Here is a 22,883-nt window from a genome sequence, read left to right on the forward strand (position 1 = left end):
CAAACGTAACACTTCTTATATATCAGGTGATAAAATCTTCAATTCTCCACAGTATACATCTCGATTCTCCGGTGTGGCAGTATTTTGGATTCAAGCCAAATCAACGAGGCGAACCTACGGACTTCAATGAGCCGGGCGGTGTGTCGCATTTGTTTAAAAAAGGTAGCCACAAAAGCAGGCAATACCACGCATTTTAAACTACACCTAAAATACAACTGTCCCAAAGTGAATAAAGTCAGTATGTTAGACAGTGGGACGGATGGTTAAACCTTTTATATAATTGTTGCATGTTACATACAGTGTTGTGATTTTAATGTTGTGCGCTATTTAGCGATGAACTCTTTTTATTTACATGCTTGTTTAACCTCCTCAACGAACTGTCACAACAAAGACACAGACACTGCTGATTGACACACCGGCACCCAGTGAAAATCAGCGATCTCATTCGCCAGTTGCCAAATCCACTCCCCCATAAATACGCCGACTACCTGCTAGACGGCAGCTATTCTTCTCTTGACAGTTGCTGCCTCACCTCGCCGCAGATCGGACCGGATCGGATCCCTCCTGCTCCTCCTCACCTCGCAGCAAATCGGACCGGATCGGATCCCTCCTGCTCATCCTCCCCTCGCAGCAAATCGGACCGGATCGGATCCCTCCTGCTCCTCCTTACCTCGCCGCAGATCGGACCGGACCCTCCTCTAACCATCGGATTCAACGCTGAAACAAACTCCAGATAAAGGGAAGTGGCTATTTCTCCTGCTTTTGGGCGTCTAGTTTTACGTCACGAAAGTTACATTGTTGTCCCCTCCCCTGAGTCTCCTTTTGTTGTTTACCGAGGGCTCCGCGACCAGAGGCTGACGGACAGAGTGCGGCGGGCCGGCAACGTGGAAATCCTGGCACTGGATTTCCTGGAAGGGACTTGAACCTTGCACTTCTGCCTGGCAAAAACCCGGAGTTGAGTTCGCTTCCAAGCAGACAGGACTTTCAGGATTTTATCAGCCCCTGCTAGAACTGTAATTCTTATGTAACTGGTTTATATTTATTGAACATTATTTTAACCTTACGTTATTTTAAGTATTTATCAAAGGAGTGTTTTTAAAGTAACTTTGTACAAATAAACCATTTTACACCTATTGTGCTGTCCTTCTCGCTGTATTGGTGTGGCCGGGAATCCGAATCTTTTAATATACATTTGATGTTAACAGGCCTCACTAGGCTGTTACATTAGTGGCGTTGTCGGCAGGATTCGTAGGCCACCAGGGTGGGTGGAGGGGGACCGGAGGAGGGACACAAAACTAGGGCCAACAGGGTGGGTGAAGGGGGTCTGGAGGACGGGCTTGGGCTGACAGCCCAGGGGCAAGGCAGAGCTTGAAAAGGGGGTTATGGAGGGGCGAAGGCAGTGGCAGGAAGAGTCAGGGGGTCGGGCCCGAGGGCGAGGACCGCGGCACTCAGGGGGCAGGGCTCGAGGGCGAAGACCGCGGCTCTCAGCGGGCCGGGCTGGAGGGCAAAGACCGCGGCTCTCAGGGGGCCGGGCTCGAGGGCGAAGACCGCAGCTTTCAGGAGGCCGGGCAGAACCCGGTGTCAGCCGGACAGGAACCGGCGCTGGTGGGACAGGCCTCGGCAGGATCCCCCACGGAAGAGGACCAGGAGTTGGCAGGACCCCCGCCAGGAGGGCAGTCGGCGGGACCCCCAACGGGACAGGACACAGGATTGGCAGGACCCCCGGCAGGAGAGCAGTCGGCGGAACCTCCAACAGGACAGGACACAGGGTTGACAGGACCCCCGGCCGAAGGGCAGTCGGCGGGACCCCCAACGGAACAGTACACAGGGTTGGCAGGACCCCCGGCAGGAGGGCAGTCGGTGGGACCCCCAACGGGACAGGACACAGGATTGGCAGGACCCCCGGCAGGAGCACAGTCGGCGGGACCTCCAACGGGACAGGACATAGGGTTGGCAGGACCCCCGGCAGGAGGGCAGTCGGCGGGACCCCCAACGGGACAGGACATGGGGTTGGCAGGACCCCCGGCAGAAGAGCAGTCTGCGGGACGTCCAACGGGACAAGTCATGGAGTTGGCAGGACCCCCGGCAGAAGAGCAGTCTGCGGGACCTCCAATGGCACAGGACATGGGGTTGGCAGGACCCCCGGCAGAAGAGTAGTCTGCGGGACCTCCAACGGCACAGGACATGGGGTTGGTAGGACCCCCGGCAGTTGAGTAATCGACGGGGCCTCCAACGAGACAGGGCAAAGGGTTGGCAAGACCCCCGGCAGAAGAGTAGACAGCGGGACCTCCAACGGGACAGGACAAAGGGTTGTCAGGACCCCCGGCAGGAGAGTAGACGGCGGAACCTCCAACGGGACAGGACAAACGGTTGGCAGGACCCCCGGCAGGAGAGTAGTCGGCGGGGCCTCCAACGGGACAAAGGGTTGGCAGGAGAGTAGTCGGCGGGACCTCCAACGGGACAGTACATGGATTGGTAGGACCCCCGGCAGAGGAGTAGTCGACGGGGCCTCCAACGGGACTGTACTTGGAGTTGGCAGGACCCCCAGCGGAACCTCCAACGGACCAGGATATTGGGTAGGGACTTGAGACGTGACTCAAGTAGGGACTCGAGAGGAGACTCGAGAGGGGAACCAAGGGGGAACTCGAGAGGGGAACCAAGGGGGAACTCGAGAGGGGACTCGAGAGGAGACTCGAGAGGGGACTCCAGAAGGGACTAGAGGAGGAACTAGAGGAGGGAACTCGAGAGGGGACTTGAGAGGGGAACTAGAGAGGGGACTCGAGGAGGGACTAAAGGAGGGACTAGAGGAGGGACTCCAGAGGGGACTGGAGAGGGGACTCCAGAGGGGACTAGAGGAGGGACTAGAGAAGGGACTCGAGAGGGGACTAGAGGGGGAACTGGAGAGGGCTGCGTGAGAAAACTCTGAGAAACTCAGGCAATGAGCCTCTCAACCATGGCATGTTGTCCACCTCCATTTGTGCCTTTTTGAGGACAGCCTCTTTGTCCCTTTTAGCCAAGGTTCTACTCCATTCAGCATAATGACACTGAAGAGTGTACTCTAGGGATAACAAGTCCAAATCAAAATTAAAATCCGCTGGGTCCATTGTTGGTCGGTTCGTAATATTACGGTGTGCAGGAAGCAGGACCCAAATGCAGATTTAAGTGACAAAATAATTCCTTTATTTCAAGGCTACAATATTCAGAGACAGAACAGAACACTCACCGCAGTTTACTCACAACACAAGACGAACCGACACTGAACACAGGAAGAGACAAGACTAAATACAGGAAGGGGTAATCACAAGACGAGACACAGCCGGGCAGGGGAGGAGAAACACAAGGACAACAGGTGAAAACAATCAGACAACTATCACACCAGGGAAACTAACGACGGGAGGAAAAACACAGGAAGAAGGACCAGACAATATACAAGGATGAAAATACCCATAACCAGACATACAAAACTACAACACAGACAGATCCTAACAGAAGCTGCAAGGCCCAGTGGGTCATCAGAAAATGGGGGCAGGCTAGAAAATAGTCAGCCTGTGGTAAATGCAATGATGATGCCTTGGTTTATGGGTGTCCCATGGATCCCAAAGTTCAATGGTGACCGAAGCAAGATGTGTTTTTCTGAATGGCATGGGCAGGTTCAGGCAATGCTGAGGGCACAATGGTTAAATGAGGAACAGAAAATTGATTTTATTTTTGGGGCACTTGAGGGTGACGCAAAAAGGGAGATGCGGCTGCTTGACCCCAACAAACTCTCAAGTAGCGTAGCCATACTGCAGGAGTTAAAGAGACTGTATGGACGTGTAACCCCAGTAGCCCAGCTTCGGACGCAGTTTTTCAAATGTTACCAATAGGAAGAGGAAACTGCTGCTTCTTTCCTCCTAGGGCTCCGTGAACTATTCCACCAATGGGAAGAAGTGGAACCAGCTGGCTCAGCCCAGGATGAGAGGACTATCCGAGACCAGCTTGTCCTTGGTTTGAAGCCTTCGTATGGTACAACAGGAACTTCAACGGCAGGTGCGTAGAAATCCTACAATGTCCTTCCGTGAGGTGTCTGGTGAAGTTAAAGCATTAGAAACTGAACTAAGGATGGAGTCTGCCTGTGCATCACGTGTTTCAGTGCCACAGCCACGACCGGCCATGGCACCACCTAGCCTGGAAGAATGGAGAGAAACAGTAAGAACTGAACTCAGGAAAGAAATGACAGACCAACTGTCCATTATTACAGAGACTCTTACAGAAGAGATCAGACGCCAACTCTCACCACAAAATGCCCCAGTTGGGCACAGAGACTCTACCCCACCCCCTAACAGACTAGCTCAGAGAGGCCATAACGCATCCTCCCCCAGGCAACAAAGGTTCGAGTGGGACCAACGTGGCCAACCTATTTGCAGAGGCTGTGGGCAGGCTGGCCATATTCAGAGAAACTGCCAGCATGTAAGGGGGCCGTTAAACTAACAGCCTCAGCCACTGAGAGCCATGTGGTTGGGGAGGAGAATCAGGGAAACCAAGCAGACAGGCCCTCTATTGTTGGGGAGTGCCCAGGGGTTGACATACTAGTAGCAGGAGTAAAATTGCCCTGCTTGCTTGATACAGGCTCACAAGTTACGCTGTTCAGTGAAACTTTCTTTCAGAAATGGTTGAGTGGAGAACAGAAAAGAAACCCACAAGATCTGCACTGGCTAACGCTCAAGGCAGCCAATGGACTAAAGATCCCCTACACCGGGTACGCCATCCTGGATTTCTCAGTGGGAGGAGTCACTGTGCCAGGAAAAGGAGTCATCATTGTCAAAGATGAGTGTCTGAAGGCGGAAAGAGGTATACTAGGGATGAATGTGATTTCACACTGCTGGAAAGAACTGTTTCAGGGTGTCCACCCCGGGCTGACTGCATTCGGAGCCACAATGTCCCAACAAGCCAAAGGAGAGTGGGAACGTGCCTTTGCTGTCTGCCAAAAGGTGTCACAAATCGATTCCTCGGATGGACCGGTGGGAGTGGCCAGGTTGACCCGCCAGGAATCAGTGGTTGTGCCTCCAAACAGCGAGATGGTGCTCTGGACACAGCTGTATGGGGCGGAGACCAAGTCAGATTTGTGTGCCCTGGTGGAAGGACCAGAAAGAGATGACGAGTGGCAGGTAGCCTGCACCGTCGCCTGAGTGGTGAAAGGACGGCTCCCCATAAGGGTATGTAACCCAAATCCTTACCCAGTCACAATACCCCAACGGCGCCCGCTTGCTAATGTCTTCCAGGTTGAACCAAGCCAGATTCGGGGAGAAAAGGACCTTGTACTGAAAGCCTCAGACCCAGGTGTAGTAGAGGTGGATGTCCAGGTGAACCAGGTCACTGTTGAAGGCCAGCATCCAGTCAACCTGCTAAAAGGGGAGGGATTGTTGACCGAACAACAGCAGAAAATGTACTCCCTGTTGCAACGATGGCGGGATGTCTTTGCAGCAGGGGATGAGGATTTTGGTCAAACTGATGCAGTCCTCTACTCCATCCCCACAGGCTCTGCACCACCTAGCCGGGAGCGCTACAGGCCAATCCCACCAACCCTCTACCCTGAGTTGAGGAGCCTCATCCAAAACATGTTGGACACAGATGTTATCAAGGAAAGCTCCAGCCCTTGGGCGGCACCCATCGTATTGGTAAGGAAGAAAGATGGATCGTGGCGCTTCTGTGTCGATTACAGAAGGCTCAATTCGCTGACTCACAAAGATGCCTACCCCCTGCCAAGAATTGAAGAATCCCTCACAAGTCTCAAACAAGCTGCTTGGTACTCCACTCTGGACCTCGCCAGTGGATTTTGGCAGGTGGAAATGGACCCAAAAGATCGGGAGAAGACGGCATTCACCACCCCCATGGGCCTCTACGAGTTCCAGAGGATGCCCTTTGGCCTTTGTAATGCCCCAGCGACTTTCCAAAGACTAATGCAGCGCTGCCTGGGAGGACAGGTCCAGGAGTCTCTATTGATCTATTTGGATGATGTGGTAGTATACTCCCCTGATTTTGACACCCACATTGAACACCTGGAGCAGGTTTTCGAAAAGCTGGCCGCCTGAAGTTGCAGCCCCATAAATGCCACTTGTTTCGGAAAAAGGTCACCTACCTCGGACACGTCATCTCGAAGGACGGAGTATCCACAGACCCTGAAAAGACCGCCGCTGTAAGGAACTGGGCAACCCCTTCAACCATCAAGCAGGTACGGTCATTCCTTGGATTTGTAGGATATTACCGTAGATTTGTGAAGGGCTTCTCCAAAATCGCTGCACCCCTTAACGCTCTCCTAGTAGGTTCTGCTAGCATGCGACAAGGGAAGAATGCCGTGGATTGGACTGCAGACTGCCAGGTGGCATTCGATGCTCTGAAGACTGCGTTGGTGAGTGCCCCAGTTTTGGCCTTCGCCGACTTCGCAAAGCCATTCCATCTCTACACTGATGCTAGCCTAGGAGGATTGGGGGCAGTGCTATCACAAGTACAGGATGGCAGGGAGAGGGTTATTGCTTATGCCAGCAGAAGCTTACACCCCACTGAAAGGAACGACAAAAATTACAGTTCATTCAAACTGGAGTTTTTGGCCCTCAAGTGGGCCGTCACTGAGAAATTCAAAGACTATTTGTGGGGCAACAAATTCCTGGCTTTTACAGACAATAACCCACTTGTCCACCTGAACACAGCACACTTAGGTGCCACTGAACAGCGGTGGGCAGCCCAGCTGGCAAACTTTGACTTTGACTTGAAATATCGCCCTGGCTCTGCAAACCAGAATGCTGATCTTTTGTCCAGGTTGCCACAAGACGCAGAACCCACCCAGCAGACCCAAGCAGAGACAGTAGTGGTGGAATTGGAGGACACCCCTGAAACTGAAGACCATTGGAAGCATTGTCAGGAAGGAGACCAAGCACTGGTCCAAGTGAAAGGGTGGGTGGCAAGAGGACACTTCCCACTACCTGAGGAAAGGAAAGCCAGTTAGCCTGCAGTAAGACGTCTCTTGCGAGAATGGAGCCGGTTATACATCCAGGAAGGTGTGTTGAAGCGGAGAACTCAAGAGCGTCATACTGGGCTGAACCTCTCCCAAATTGTGGTGCCCACTGGCAAGACACAGGAGCTGTGGGAAAAGTATCACCAAGCCTCAGGACACATGGGCATAGCCAAGATCGATGCCCTGCTGAGGAAGACTTTCTACTGGGTAGAGATGGGAACTGACCTACAGACATGGGCGTCCAATTGTGCGAGCTGCACCCAACAGTAAAAGGGCCCAGATGTAAGAGCACCTTTGGTTCCTATCCTAACATCATACCCTTTGGAAATTGTCTCAATCGACTACCTGTCTCTTGGCCGGCATGGCGACACTTACCCTTATCTATTGGTTATGACTGACCTTTTCACAAAGTATGGATGGGCTATCCCTACAAAAGACCAGACGGCAGCCACCACAGCTCGTGTTCTCTGGCGACACCTCATCCAGCCATGGGGTTGCCCAGGGTGCTGTTGTGAAATTTCCGCCCCAGAGGGGAGGGAAAGTTGGCGCCCCACTGGCAGCCCCAACTCTATGTTGTTCATGATCAACTACGCCCCGGCCTGCCAATTTTCCAGATCAGGCCAGAAGGAAAAGAAGGCCCTATTAAGACAATCCATCGTAACCATCTTAGGCCTTGCCCTTTCGATCCACCTGAAGTACCACATCATGCCCCAGAGATTGAAACAAACTCAATCTTCCCCAATTCGCTACTTCCCAGGCCCCTGTTGTTGCCTTTGACCCTTGTGCCCATAGTAATTGCTCCTCCCACAGGTCCCGTAGGAGAGGACCCTGTGGCCCCACAAGAGCAGAGAAATGCATCACCCCTACGAAGGTCTCAGAGGCAAAACAGGGGTAGGCCTCCAGACAGGTATGGACAGTAAGATTGTCGGGACGACAACTGTTAAAGGGGGGAGGAGTGTCACAAAGTGAATAAAGTCAGTATGTTAGACAGTGGGACGGATGGTTAAAGCTTTTATATAATTGTTGCATGTTACATATAGTGTTGTGATTTTAATGTTGTGCGCTATTTAGCGATGAACTCTTTTTATTTACATGCTTGTTTAACCTCCTCAACGAACTGTCACAACAAAGACACAGACACTGCTGATTGACACACCGGCACCCAGTGAAAATCAGCGATCTCATTCGCCAGTTGCCAAATCCACTCCCTCATAAATACGCCGACTACCTGCTAGACGGCAGCTATTCTTCTCTTGACAGTTGCTGCCTCACCTCGCCGCAGATCGGACCGGATCGGATCCCTCCTGCTCCTCCTCACCTCGCAGCAAATCGGACCGGATCGGATCCCTCCTGCTCCTCCTCACCTCGCAGCAAATCGGACCGGATCGGATCCCTCCTGCTCCTCCTTACCTTGCCGCAGATCGGACCGGACCTTCCTCTAACCATCGGATTCAATGCTGAAACAAACTCCAGATAAAGGGAAGTGGCTATTTCTCCTGCTTTTGGGCATCTAGTTTTACGTCACGAAATGTACATTGTTGTCTCCTCCCCTGAGTCTCCTTTTGTTGTTTACCGAGGGCTCCGCGACCAGAGGCTGACGGACAGAGTGCGGCGGGCCGGCAACGTGGAAATCCTGGCACTGGATTTCCTGGAAGGGACTTGAACCTTGCACTTCTGCCTGGCAAAAACCCGGAGTTGAGTTCGCTTCCAAGCAGACAGGACTTTCAGGATTTTATCAGCCCCTGCTAGAACTGTAATTCTTATGTAACTGGTTTATATTTATTGAACATTATTTTAACCTTACGTTATTTTAAGTATTTATCAAAGGAGTGTTTTTAAAGTAACTTTGTACAAATAAACCATTTTACACCTATTGCTGTCGTTGTATTGGTGTGGCCGGGAATCCAAATCTTTTAATATAAATTTGATGTTAACAGGCCTCATTAGGCTGTTACACAACCACCCCATTCCGTTTTCCCAGCTGGTAGCAAACACGGCAGCTGGAGATGGAGAGCCCCCACCTTCCCGGCAGTTTACAATCAAAGATGCATTTGCCCGACAATGCAAACATGTCTACTTGAGCAGGTCTCCCTTGAAAAAGAGATCAATGATCTCAAGGGATACACCTGGATAAATAAAGGCTTGAAATTAAATTAAATTAATGTTGGTGTTCCTTGCTCGAAAACTTTGAAAAACAGATTTGGATATGGCCTGTTGAGGCATCTGGGATAGATAGATAGAGAGAGAACTCTGTTTTCCAGCCTGAGTCTATTTAATTTATTGTTTTGGTTGTGTGTGATTTAATTAATTTATTATCATTTCATTAATTTGTTTTATTTATTATATATCATTTAAATATTTTAATATTATTTCACATTTCATTTGCAATGTTGAATGTTCAAAACAAAGTTATGTTTGAAAGGATGTACTTGAATTATTATTATATATTATCATTCTCAGTGGTCTAAAATGGTCTTATAACAGTGCCGACAATATTATCGTTTATCGCAATAATTTCCAGGAAAATGTGTCGTCCAACAAAATTAATTATCGTGACAGGCCTATGTGTGTGCACATGATAATTTTTTGCTTTTCAATTATCAATATTTTCAAAACCTTTTTTGGCCCTCGTGTCCGTGCGCCTGTCGGGGAGGGCAGCCGCCGGTCGCCCCGGCGTCAAGCAAACGCGTGTGAGTCCTCCGAAATGAGCCGTTTCTCAATTCTATAATTTTCGCGTCCCAGACTCCCAGGTACTCCGGCAGCGACCCGGAAACAGATGTCGGCACGCCGTCTCGAGGGAAAACAAAAGGCTCGTCGAGGATTGATAATCGAGGATGCTCTCTGGAGGAGCCGTAACTGAGGATACACTGATTTAGAGGAGAGAGGAGTCTCTCTGGAGGAGCTATAACCGAGGGTACACTGAAGTAGAGGAGAGAGGAGTCTCTCTGGAGGAGCTATAACCGAGGGTACACTGAAGTATTCTCCGGAGTCGATTTCAGCCAACAGTGATGTTTAAAAGAGGCGGGACGCATGGCTGGACTTGTCAACGAAGCACAGCTCTGCAAAGTGCTCCCGTTGTGATTATAAGTTAGTTGTGATTATAAGTTATTTGAGATGATCAAATGTGCATCAGACTTTCTGCCCTTTACTGTTTGTTTACTCACTAATCACATCCCCCCTGGATGTTAGGCTATTTTTTTTTTAATACAACTGCTTTCATTGTGAAGCGATGTTTACAGTGAGAACAGCTGCTGAGGTCAGTGCAGAAAGCAGAACAGTGTGTATAATATATATCAACATTTTGGGTTCAGAATGAAGGTGGATGTTCATGCTGCCATTAAAAGTGCAATTCTTGAAACAGCTCTCCATGAACTCCATGCCAGACTTTTTTGCAGGTGGTGCTGTGGTGTTCACGGGTAGGACTACGTTATAGGAAGAGCTTTCCTCCAGTGGCCGTTTTATGGCGTGTCCCGGACCGGCAAAAAGCGCGTTGCTCCACATCTTTCTGTTGTCTAGAGATGGAGCCCAGTAGCTGCGAAGCGATGACTCGTTTTTATGTCCGCTAACGGACATGATTTCTCTGGCCTCCAACCCAACAAATCAAAATTAACTTTAAAATCTGACATTTTGTAGCTACCGATTTCCAACGAGAGACAATGTATAACAGTGTAACGGCTGTGTGTCGCTAAACGTCGCTATGGAAACCACACGATGTAGGCTCATGGAAGTAGTTTCGGTAGGCTAGTGGCGTGTGTAGGCCACTGGATACTTTGTGATTAGGTACGTTCTATTTGATCGTTGTTTGATCGTGGAATCAAACACGCCTATTGACCAATCAGAGAGCTTGCTCAAACCTATGTGTTATAGAATAATATATGTAACGCCTACATTACACACTTTATTTGTAGGCTTTAGGAGATATCTACAAATAAACAGTAGATATTTTTCATGAAACCATATAGTGTTTCACATAATAAAATATACAAGGGCTGTAGCCTGATATTTAGTATATGCTTTAGGAGCTGTTTGTGTTTGTTGTACAATGTGTAGGTGTGTTTTGTATAGTGTATGTGTTGTACATTGTGTAGGTGTGTGTAAGTGAGAGTTGATGCGCCGGGCAGACAGGCGGTTCTCAGTAGCTTATGTGACATATAAATGGTCAAAAATTGTACATTCTCCGTTAACCTACAAGCTCCCCGTTCGAGCGAAGGACTATTCCTTCGCAATGTAGCATTACATTGGATATGCACTTAACTTGTCCTGGAGTGGAATTTTTTCGATCATTTCCGTTGGAGGAGTTTGCAACAATGTGCTTAAAATGCACGAAAAACGCACATTCTTCAATATTGTCAACTTCCTGGGGGGCGTGGCTAATAAAAGCAAATTGAAATATGTCGGCAATCATAAGAGCAATGTATATACAGCGTTTCGTGAATATCGGAAAAACTATATGCGAGTAGTTTGGAGTCATTTGCAACATGTAATTCGTCAAAAATTGTATATTCTCCGTTAGCTTACGAACTCCCCGATTGAGCTAGCAACTATTTTCTTCGCAATTTAGCATCACATTGGATATGGGCTGAATTTGTCCTGGATTGGAATTTTTCCGATCATTTCCTAGGAGGAGTTTGCAAAAATGTGCTTACAATTCATGAAAAACGCAAATTTTTCCAAATGGCCGACTTTCTGGGGGGCGGGACTAATGAAAAGCAATTTCAAATATGTCTGCAATTCCATGAGGAATGTCTGTGCCAAAATCAAACTATATGTGACCCGCTCTATCGAAATCACTCGGAAGTCGCAACGGCTCATTTCAAAATAAATGTGGATTTGCGAAATTGTTTTTCGGGGTTCGGGTGTTTTGTTTGATTTTAAATAAACAAATTCTTGGCTTTCAGAATATGAAACTTTTATTTCCAAAATCACACGATAAATACATTTTTGAAGCTTGTAAAGGGAAGATGACAGCCACCTCTCACTCGCCACTCTGCTCTTCTGCAGCGCCCCCCCTCCCTCCGGCTGAAATTATGAATGTAAGCGTATAGTGATCATTGATAACACGGCAGGGTCCGTTACATTTTGTTTTCATCTGATTTCAAATAAACAAAGTTCAGTCAGACAACTCACGTGTTCCTTTAACATGTTTATTAGAAGCAGCATATAGTTGAGTTTGGCGACTAGGCTCGGGCATCATCACTCCATAGATATAAATAGCACGATGAGTGATGATTAAATAACTAACCCCCGAGCCTACAGGTGGAAGCTGGGGTGGAAGCTGGGGTGGTGGTGGGGCAGGCAAGCAGCAGCGACGTAGAGGTAACTGCGGCAATAGCAGCAGCAAGCAATGCATGGAGAGAGATCTGGCAGGTTAAATAGAGCGGCATATTAAGGAGACTCCGTTTGGTTGGTTGTAGAGTGGCAAGGGGGCGTTATGTATGAATGCAGCATAAGTGCTCTAGTTGACTGCCTGAACTAGCTTGCAGGCTTCGCCCCATTCTTGGCTTTCAGAATATTAAACTTGTTTCGGCAAATTCAGATGATAAATACAACTTTGAAGCTTGTAACGGCATAATTACAAGCGGAGAACGGAGTAACTTGACGTCACAGCAGGCATAACAACAGCCGGTGTTTCTCGTGAGTGTTTTCCCCGGGAAACAAACACAATACACACAAACGCAAAAATACACAACCACACACACACACACATACATACACAGACACTCGCAAGCTTCCCCCAGACCAGTAATCCAAACGAAAATATTTTCCCTCCGTACTACTTTGATCATTTGCTCCGCTAATAATCAATCAGATTGATGGATTCCAGAGAAGAGAAAACTTTGAAGGCCTTTTTCTCAAAATGATGACTCGGTGACAGTCATTATATAATGTGACATATTTTGCTTAATATTTGGAGTACAACAACAATCCGGATATCATTAGAAAGCTAGGAATCTCCTCTTTCCAACAATGTATACAACTCAAAATGTGTCTTCGGGTCAATGTGACTGATTTCGATAGAGCAGGTCACATATGTGACTACCACACAATAGGGGGCACTACTGAGCAGTTTTTTTATAGAAATTACATTTTTTTTTACATTCTCAAAAAGGTCGTGGGCTGTGACATGTGTCCCAAGTTTTGCATCCGAAGCTCATTTTATGCTATCGCAATTTAAAAAAAAGCTATAGGCCACGCCCACATTCTACATTTGTTGCGACACTTTAAATCTCAGTTCGTAGTCACCCCCAGAGTATGGCCCTTTCTCAATCGCAAGTAAAACTGCTGCAGAGCAACTATTTCAAGTATATACTACGTAATCGAGTGGCACCGAAGGACTGTTTAAATGTATGTTAAATGCCCAGCATTCTGCGCCACTCTATGACGTAGTATACTTGAAATAGTTGCTATGCAGCATGTGTACTCGCGATTGAGAAACGGCCTATGTCTAAAACATATAAAAATACAATTCGTCCATCCGTTCTTGAGTTATAAATTGGTGGTGTTTTTGGCGCCCCCTATAGCCCAAAATGAAAATGCTTTTGTGTACCTTTTCCCCAAGACAGATTGAACCTATCCACCAAAATCTGTGATATTTGGATACATTGTTGATGAGTAATGAGCATTTCATTCTAAGCCCCACCTTTTTGCAAACACGTTTTGATTTGGCGGCCATATTTATCGACTGAACGTGCTCATCTCCTAGTAGTGATGTGTCGGTCGCGAACGAGCGAGCTCTTTGGTACGAACGAGGGGAACCGAGTCGTACTTGGTGAGAGCCGTTCTTGTTATCGTTCAATCGTTGGTCCGCACTCACTGCCTGCCAAAATCCACTCGCCTTTTAAAAAGCTTGATTTTGTTCCCCAAATGTATTCAGTGAAGACCCACCCCTACTCTGATTGATAGGTTTCAGCACGAGGAGTGAGGTGGGATGGATCTTAACCGAATACGCGAGAGAGAAAAGTCATAACAAGTGGTACAGGACAGGTAAACGCTGGGCCGATTCTAGGGTCTCTGGGGGCCCGAGGCAAAAATTCACTGGGGGCCCCTCGAACCAGCTTTCATCACCATTGTGTTATAAATAATCTGACACCAACAAAAAATTGCTAAATGTAAACAGTTTTTTATTTAACAACTTCGCATTTTTGTTATTTTCAAAGTTAGTTATTAGTTGGTAATATGAATATAAAAGACATACAAAAACGAATAAATCACGCATATAAATATAAAGAACAATTAAAACCAGAATAGTTTTCCTTTGTAAATCTACGTGAAGTTTTTTCAGTATTCTGCGGAAAGATGATATCCGTTTCTTGTATTGGTCCTCTTGTTACTAGTGCACACTTTTCCCTATCATTTAGGACATTTGGCCATTGTGCAGGGTCGTCTGATGTGATCAAACCTTTTGTAGTCGTGGTAGTGCTGCTGGAGGTAGGGGTTGACGTGTCATCTTCATGATGAGAAGATGTTGCTGTCCCACTGGAGGCAGATGTTGACGCCCCACTGGAGGCAGATGTTGACGCCCCACTGGAGGTAGATGTTGACTGAACTGCTATGTCCCAAAAAGAAACAGGGAATATCATGTTACAAGGAATCTTTGGAGTGCGATGCACAGTATAATCAATTAAAAGTGGAATACTTAAAGGACACCTATCATGCTATATTTGAACAATATATTGTAGGGCCATACCTATATAAAGTATATAAATATAGTTTTTTTTTCAAAATACCAAACAGATCCTGCATTTTAGCCATGCCTCATTTCGCTCCATTTGCTCTTTCCAGCGCTGTTTTTGCAGGGGGCTGATTCTGTGAGCTGCAGCTGACCACGCCCCCCTGCAGGAGAGGGGAGCGTGCTCTGAGATCAGCTGCTGGGCTGCAGCGGGGAGAAAAAGAGATCTCCGTCCTCCGTGTTTTATTCTTATAGAAGTAAGAAGAGAAGTAATGGGGCAGAAACCCTCCTTTTTACGCAGCGGTCCAGACATAGACATCAAACGGCGACACATATTCAGTTGCCAGTTTCTTTGGCATTAGGGCAGGGATATCGAGATACTTTCCAAGGTTTGACATAATGAATTGTGCTACTTTTAAAGCAAGCAACGATGTTTTCAAATCTGTGATCAAAAAGCTCCTCAAAAACGCTATTGAAGCAGTTCCTGCCGTTGCTACGTTAGTTCAAACAGTAACAACGGACTATTTTTCTTAGCATGTCAATTTAAATCAATACAACTATTTTTTAAATCAATAAAATCATTTTCTAAATCCATAAAAACATTTAAATTAATATTGGGAGTCATGTCGTTACTTTGTCGAGAATGTGGCCATGTAATAAGTGGGAAAATGTGCACATTGCATAATGTGCCTTCATGCCGATCTAGATCCCTCCGCTTGGCGTCGGGCTCCTGATCAGCCTGTCGGTGTTCTTTTCCCCATAATGACCGCGTCGCTGCACATTATCCCTTATATGATTATATAGAGTCATTATTCATTTGTTTTAAAGCAGGAGGCGCAAACGCTTGCCTCCGGGAGGGAGAAAAAGAGCCACAGCGGAGAATAAACAGAAGGGCAACCATGGCAACCATGCAAGGGAAGTCTTCTTCGCTGCTTTTGTGGCAGACTACAGCGCCACTTACAGGCCTGGCATATGTACTACAGCGTCTCCAGCGCTTTCGAGCGGCAATGGCCGGCCGTGGCCCAACCTCTCATTCCCCTGAATTGACCAATAGCCGTAGCACCACTTTACTGACGTCAGTAAAGTGTTCAAATCTGGATCAGTCTGTATCAGATCCGTTGCAGCCCCTTTTTTAGAGATTTGGGTATGGAGGAAAATAGAGAGGGTTGTGTTTTCTGACACTTGGTGAGTTCACTGGAACACCGGGGACACATATTCATGTATAAAAGACGTACAAAAGTGCATTTTGCATGATAGGTCCCCTTTAACTTAGCATCATCAGCATTTGGAGGGGGCACCTTATCCTTATCCTTTGCTGCTGCTGGTGCCAGAAACTTAAGAAAGGATCCTGAGGATAGATAATAAAGTGAAACTTATACAGGAACATGTTAACAATTCAAAATGCTTTCACTTTATATAATTCAAATTCCTCATATTCAGCTTTCGAATGTTGTTCTTGGGGGTAGCTTCCACTATTCTTCATTGTTTACTATTTCCATTTAATTTGAAAGGGCCAATGTAAGTGAACATGGTTCCAATGCAGAGGATTGTGCTGGAGCCTGCACTATGGCTACTAAGGTTGAAATAAACAGTTTTCAGTATCATCATAAAACCACTAGGAGTACACTACAGAGAAGCAAAATACAATAAAATACACTCAACACATAGCACACTAACTTAACAATAAGTTATTTAGAGTACACTTGTCCAAATGTCTTGCATCTAAATTTCCTAATTGAACATTCATAGCTTGACAGTTAGCTCAGTCGGACACAGCTTCATCAGTTAACTAGCCTACAGAAAAAGCTTGCTAAATTTCCCCCTCCAAATTACTCCATTACTGGTGTCCCATTAAACAACGGGTGAAACGTTAATGTAGAAATGGCAGAGACCATGTTTATTTCAGTAACAATGCCAAAAAGATTAATGAAGACGTGTTAATACTGTAATTACTAGCTTTTACATTCTTTCAGCCAGCTAGCTAAGCTAAGCTAATAGGTCAACGGCGTTGTACCGACCCGGCTGCGCACACTTGACTCGGTAATGTCACGGCCAGCAGAGCAGATCAAAGTAAACAAAATAAATAATTTGATTCTAGTGGAAGTTATGTAATTCAAGTTTCTCTATCCCACAGTTAAGGTTAGACTAGCAACATTTAGTTATTTAGTATTTCATCGTTATCTACTCAACTTACTTACCATCTGTCTTGTTTTTTTCTCTCATCTTCATCTTTTTTCTTCTTCCTTTTTTCGCTTCCAGAAAGATAATTTCTCTTCATTTTTCAGTGCCTTTCCTTGTCATCAGGATTATTTTGTAAACAATCATGCACGCAATTTGCGACACTGACCGGAGTCAGCCTGGATAATGTGGGGCCCCATAGAGAGGCGAAGTCCCTCCCCTTACGAGGGAGCTCATGGGACCCCGGAAGCGGAAAATTATACATTGAAGTCAATGGAGAGAGAAAAGTCATCTTTCGATCCCGTTTGAATTGTGCCACGAATGACACATATGATGTTTGTCAATTTGAAAGAAAATTCAAGTCAAAAAAATTAAAATGTGTCGTAAAACTGTGAAGTTACACATTTTTTTGTGTGAAACCGCTCAGTGAACTACAGGTCTCTGGTCTCGCACAATACGCGCCACCATCACAAAGATAGCTGTCACGTAGTGTTAATTTCGTTGACTAACACAATGACGAAATATGTTCGTCAACGACCTTTTTTTCCATGACGAAAACGAGACGATGACGAGACGGCACCGACGGCAGTAAACAATAACTGCAACGAAATCATCATGCAATATCGTTGACGAAAAGTGACAAGACGAAAATGTAGTTTACTAAATAAAAACTATGCCAAAATCTCTCTTTACTTTCGTTGACGAAAAATGAGGAGACGAAATATTATCAAAGATAACGTTACATTTCTGATCAGTCAGTTTTTCTCCCAGCAGTTCATTTAATTTCAAACCTTTATTTAACCAGATTGGTCCCATTGAGATCATAGATCTCTTTTTCAAGGGAGACCTGCAGCATATAGGTTCCTCATGAAACATAAAACAATAAAGGACATTATACATTATATTTACAGGATACATTTACATAGTTATAGACATTTACAAGTGCCCATAGTATCAACGAGCATTTCATTTAGCCTAGCTTTAAAAACATGCAGAGGAATGAGATTGCTCAGTTTCAATTCTTGCTGAAGACTATTCCAAGCAAATGGAGCTGCGCACATAAAAGCTGTCTTACCTAAGACAGTCCTTGCTCTTGGCACATCTAACAATACTACATCATGCGATCTCAGACAATAGCTGCTTGCAACTCTCTGTGTTATCAGAGAGCAGATATAATACGGGAGTTTACCCAACAAAGCTTTATAAATAAACGTGTACCAATGACTGAGCCTCTTTACAGTAAGTGATGGCAGACCTGCCTTGGCATACAGGGTACAGTGATGAGTAAGTGCTTTACAATTTGTGACAAATCTCAGTGCGCTGTGATAGGCGGCATCTAACTTGTTCAGGCAATAGGCAGGTGCATTCATATACAACAAATCACCATAGTCCAGCACAGGTAAACAGGTCACAGTGACTAGCCTTTTCCTGGCTTCAAAAGAGAAACAGGACTTGTTTCTGAAAAAGAAACCTAGTCTAACCCTCAGCTTTTTAAGCAGGTTATTGACATGAAGTTTAAAAGTAAGACAATCATCAAGCCAGATACCTAGGTATGTATAACTGGTAACCACTTCAAGTACTTGTCCTTGCATAGTAACAATATCCAAAACAGGCTCTGGTGTCTTTTTAGCTTTTGAAAATAGCATTACCTTGGTTTTATCCACATTTAAAATAAGCTTAAATTCAGCAAGCTGAGTCTGAATAGTGTTAAAAACAGCCTGTAATTCAACACCAGCCTCCTTAATGGAGGGACCTGCACAATACATCACGGTATCATCAGCATAAAAATGTAAAGTAGCTTCATTCACATTTTCACCTAAACTGTTGATATATATGGAGAATAAAAGTGGACCTAAAACAGAACCTTGAGGAACACCATTAGCAATGTTTAACCACTCAGAAGACAGCCCATCAAAGTGAACACATTGGGACCTTTCAGAGAGGTAGTTCACAAACCAACCCACTGCATGGCTGGATATGCCGATACTGAGTAGCCTCTGCTTTAAGATGCGATGATCGACAGTATCAAACGCTTTGGAAAGGTCAATAAATAGAGCTGCACAACTCTGCTTATTGTCTAAAATACTCGTAATGTCATTCACCACTTTCATTGTGGCAGTGATGGTGCTGTGTTGCTTTCTGAAGCCTGACTGATGTTTAGACAGGATATCATTTTTACATAAAAACTCCTTTACCTGTTCACTCACTAGGCGTTCGAGCACCTTCGCCAGAACTGACAATTTAGAGATTGGCCTATAGTTATTTAAAATAGTTGCCTCCCCTCCTTTTAGTAAAGGCAAGACATAAGCTGAATTCCATACTTTTGGAATTGCATTTGTGCTGAGGGAGAGGTTCAAAAAAGTAGTAAGAGGAAGAGCAATAAAATCTGCAGCTATCTTTAAAAAGAAAGGTTCTACGTTGTCCGGGCTAGCCGGTTTCTTAGGATCTAGCTTAGATAAGGCTTCATGAACAACATTGACAGTAAAAGGAGTAAAACTGAAAGGGTTTTCCAGAACACATTGTTCAGAGTCACGGATTGGGGTGTTCACAGCAGCAGAGTTAGTCACAGAATCAAACATAGAACTGCAGGACACAAAATGCTCATTAAAGCAATTTAACATAGTGGCCCTGTCCGATATAGTGCCAGATAAGGTAAGGCACGGAGGTAGCTCATTACGGATCTCACCGGTGGATATCGATTTTATTGCTTTCCAAAATTTTCTAGGATTATTTAGGTTTTCTGTGGTAACTGACAAATAGTACTTCGACTTTGCACTTTTGACATGTGAAGTGAAGCTATTCCTTAGCTGCCTAAAACGCAGCCACTCTACCTCTGAGCCTGATTGCCTAGCCTTTGCCCAGGCCTTGTTTCTCTCATGAAGGAGACTAGACAGCTCAGCAGAAACCCAAGGATTGTCTCGTCCCTTTACTCTAAATTTACGCAAGGGTGCATGTCTATCAATGATCTCCATAAAACCAAGATAAAAATAAGACCATGCTGTTTCCACATCAGCACACAGATCGATTTTACCCCAATCAAAATCAAACAGATCATGCACAAAACCCTGCTCAACAAAATGTTTTTTTTCTCTCTTAATGATAATGCGAGGTTTAACCTTTTGGACCTTAGTGTCCCTAATTGTGGCTACAACACAGTGATCGCTCAGATCATTTGCAAATACTCCCACAGATGAATATTTATGGGGAACATTAGTTAAAATGAGATCAATTAGGGAGGATTTATTAGGGGACTTAATATTTGGGCGAGTAGGACTGTCAACAATCTGAGTAACATTCAAAGAGATACAAAGGTTTTTAAAATCCTCTGACACTGCAGTCCCAGTTAAAATCTCCAAGTAGCACTATTTCCTTGTAGTCTAGTTGTGATAAAAGATTTGCTAGTGAAGACAAGGACCCTTTGCCACTTCTATATTTATGGCTAAAAATTCACATTGCTTACTGATCGATTTGGAAACTAATGTGGTTACACTGAACTTATTCTTAACATAAATGGCAACGCCACCACCTTTATTAGGCCGGTCGGTACAATACACATTAAAACCATTTAAGGCAATGTCAGAGGCCAAAATAGATTTGTTTAGCCATGTTTCTGATAAGACAATGACGTCAGCGTCAGTCGATTTTGCCCAGATACGGACAAAATCTAGTTTACCTAACAGACTGCGCACATTCAAGTGGATGAAACCCAACCCAGACCTAGCTTTAAAATCAGCAGGAGTAGCGATCTGACTACTACTACTGGGCAGACCAGGGTTAGGTTGTACATTTCCTGACAGTAATAACAACAAAAAAACCAGGCATCTTTTCCTCTTAAACGACACACATACATTGTCATCTAATTTAGAAACACCGGAAAAGTCTGCGAGAGTGTGATTAGAGCTTAAGAAGCAGTCCTGAAGAACCATCATCGCAGGAAAATAAAAAAGACAAACATATTTTGTCGAGCAGATTGACTGTGACAAGGCAACCGGTAATTGTTTGAGCAACACATCCGAACCTTTGCAGGGGATGCCCACTGCGGGTGGCAGAACAGACGTGAATCCAGTAGTCTTCTCAGAATGACTAGAGATCTTCTCATAGTCCAAAACAGTTAACAGGTACAGCAGAATCCCGATATGGGCCATTTTCCCAGACCAGCACACAGTATCCGCGATGTTCCTGGAGCAAAATCAGCACAGCAGCAAAGGACAGGCAAAAACAGCAGCGTGGAAGCGCTCCGGTCCCTCCGTGGTATCCCCGGGGTGAAAGCAGGCCTCTGCAACAGCAGAACCAGGACAGGTGGAAAGCAGGCCCCAGCGGTGGTCAAATCCTCCTCCGCACAGCAGCACACGCCCGGTGGAAGCAGGCCAAGCCCGAAGCGTGGATCCACTCCGTCTCTCCGCGACGACTCCGGGGTAAAAACCTCTCCAGTACAGCCGTATTCTACAGGTGGGAGTAGGCCTCCGTAGATCGCAGATCGGAGGCAGCAAACAGGTGGAGCCGCTCCGTCTCTTCGCGACGAGCAGGCCTCCGTAAATCGCAGATCGCAGGCAGCAACAGGTGGAGCCGCTCCGTCTCTTCGCGACGTCTCCGGAGGAAAAACACCTCAGTACAGCCACACTCGACAGGTGGGAGTAGGCCTCCACAGTTCGCAGACAACTAAAACTACTACTTGTATAAGCAGGGATGGCTAAAAGTTTGTAAGCAGGAGAGCCAGATGCTAACAGATGCTAACAGATGCTAACAGATGCCAGATGCTAACAGGTAAGTGCGAGCCTGTAGAAATTGCGACTGCATCCAATGACAGCAGTTTGGTTTTCCACTTCCGGTGCTGCGGCAGGGCAGCAGCTGTGTGTCTGTGGTGCGCGTGGCGGTACATTTGAATTACACCGGGCAGCGGCACACTGTGAACTGTCAGGAAGACTCGGGTCTAACTCATGGTCTAACTCAGTGGTTCTCAAACTTTTTTCAATAATGACAAAAAAAAAAAATTCAGCCACGTACCCCCTGATCAGCGCAAAAACAATTTGTTAAGGAAAAAAAGCCTATATAAAGAGGTACAGTACAGCGCTGCACCATTATGTCTGATTTATTAAAACAACAACCTTGTAACTGAGAAACACTTAAATGCTACATTTCAAATGTTTACAATCCATCACTAAATTCATGGCAAACCAATTTTAACATCATGCAATAACACTAAGACGACATTAGTTGCATTGCACTGATCTTTTTAATAAGTTGTAGGCCTACTTACAATGTAGTGAGAAACATGGGCTTGTGCTTCACTGAGGATCTTTGTCATTCTGACAGGGAGGCAAACTGCAGTTATTACACGCGTTTTGAAATATGTGTAACTCTGTTCATATAAAACCCACACTGCTCAAACTTCGTTACTTTTCCTAAAATTGGTATATTTATTTATTTTGGGGCGTGGGGAATGAAGAGAAACAAATATATGAGCATTTTAGGAGCATGGGATTTTGACCCCTCATATAAACATATGCATAATGCTGCGCTATACTTTGCGGCCACACGCCGTTGCCAAGCAACGCTTATTGTTTAGGTGTCCTTTGATAAGCAGGCAGTCAAATCATTAACTAGAACTAGCTAGATCTGATAGATTTGGACATAAACGCGAGTGAAGTATAACCGGGCGCGAGAGAGGGATCAGAGATCAGATCAGCTGCTGCTGACGGAGAACACGCAGCTCTGCATGATCACAGCTCCGCCGCTGTGACGGACCGTTGAGTGCAGTGGCGTTTTCTCCCGGAGGCCAAGGGAAGCCAGGCTTCCCCTGTTTTTTCGGATTGTAGTTATAACTTAAATAAATAAATAAAAACACTGTGTTTTGTTTCTGTAATTCTACTTTCCTGTGTGTTCCTGCCGGACCGTCTCTCCGTCTCTCCCCCATTCTCATTGAGTATTTTACAAAGAGTGAAACAGCGCCCCTCTAGATGTCATGGTGAAACAGTAGATTGCATTCACTGTTGCGAGAGGAGGCCAGCAGAATCTAGCTTCCCTTGGTGAAAAAAAATTGAGGGA

This window comes from Gymnodraco acuticeps, unplaced genomic scaffold, assembly GCF_902827175.1.
Source record: "Gymnodraco acuticeps unplaced genomic scaffold, fGymAcu1.1, whole genome shotgun sequence".
Taxonomy (NCBI): Eukaryota; Metazoa; Chordata; class Actinopteri; order Perciformes; family Bathydraconidae; genus Gymnodraco; species Gymnodraco acuticeps.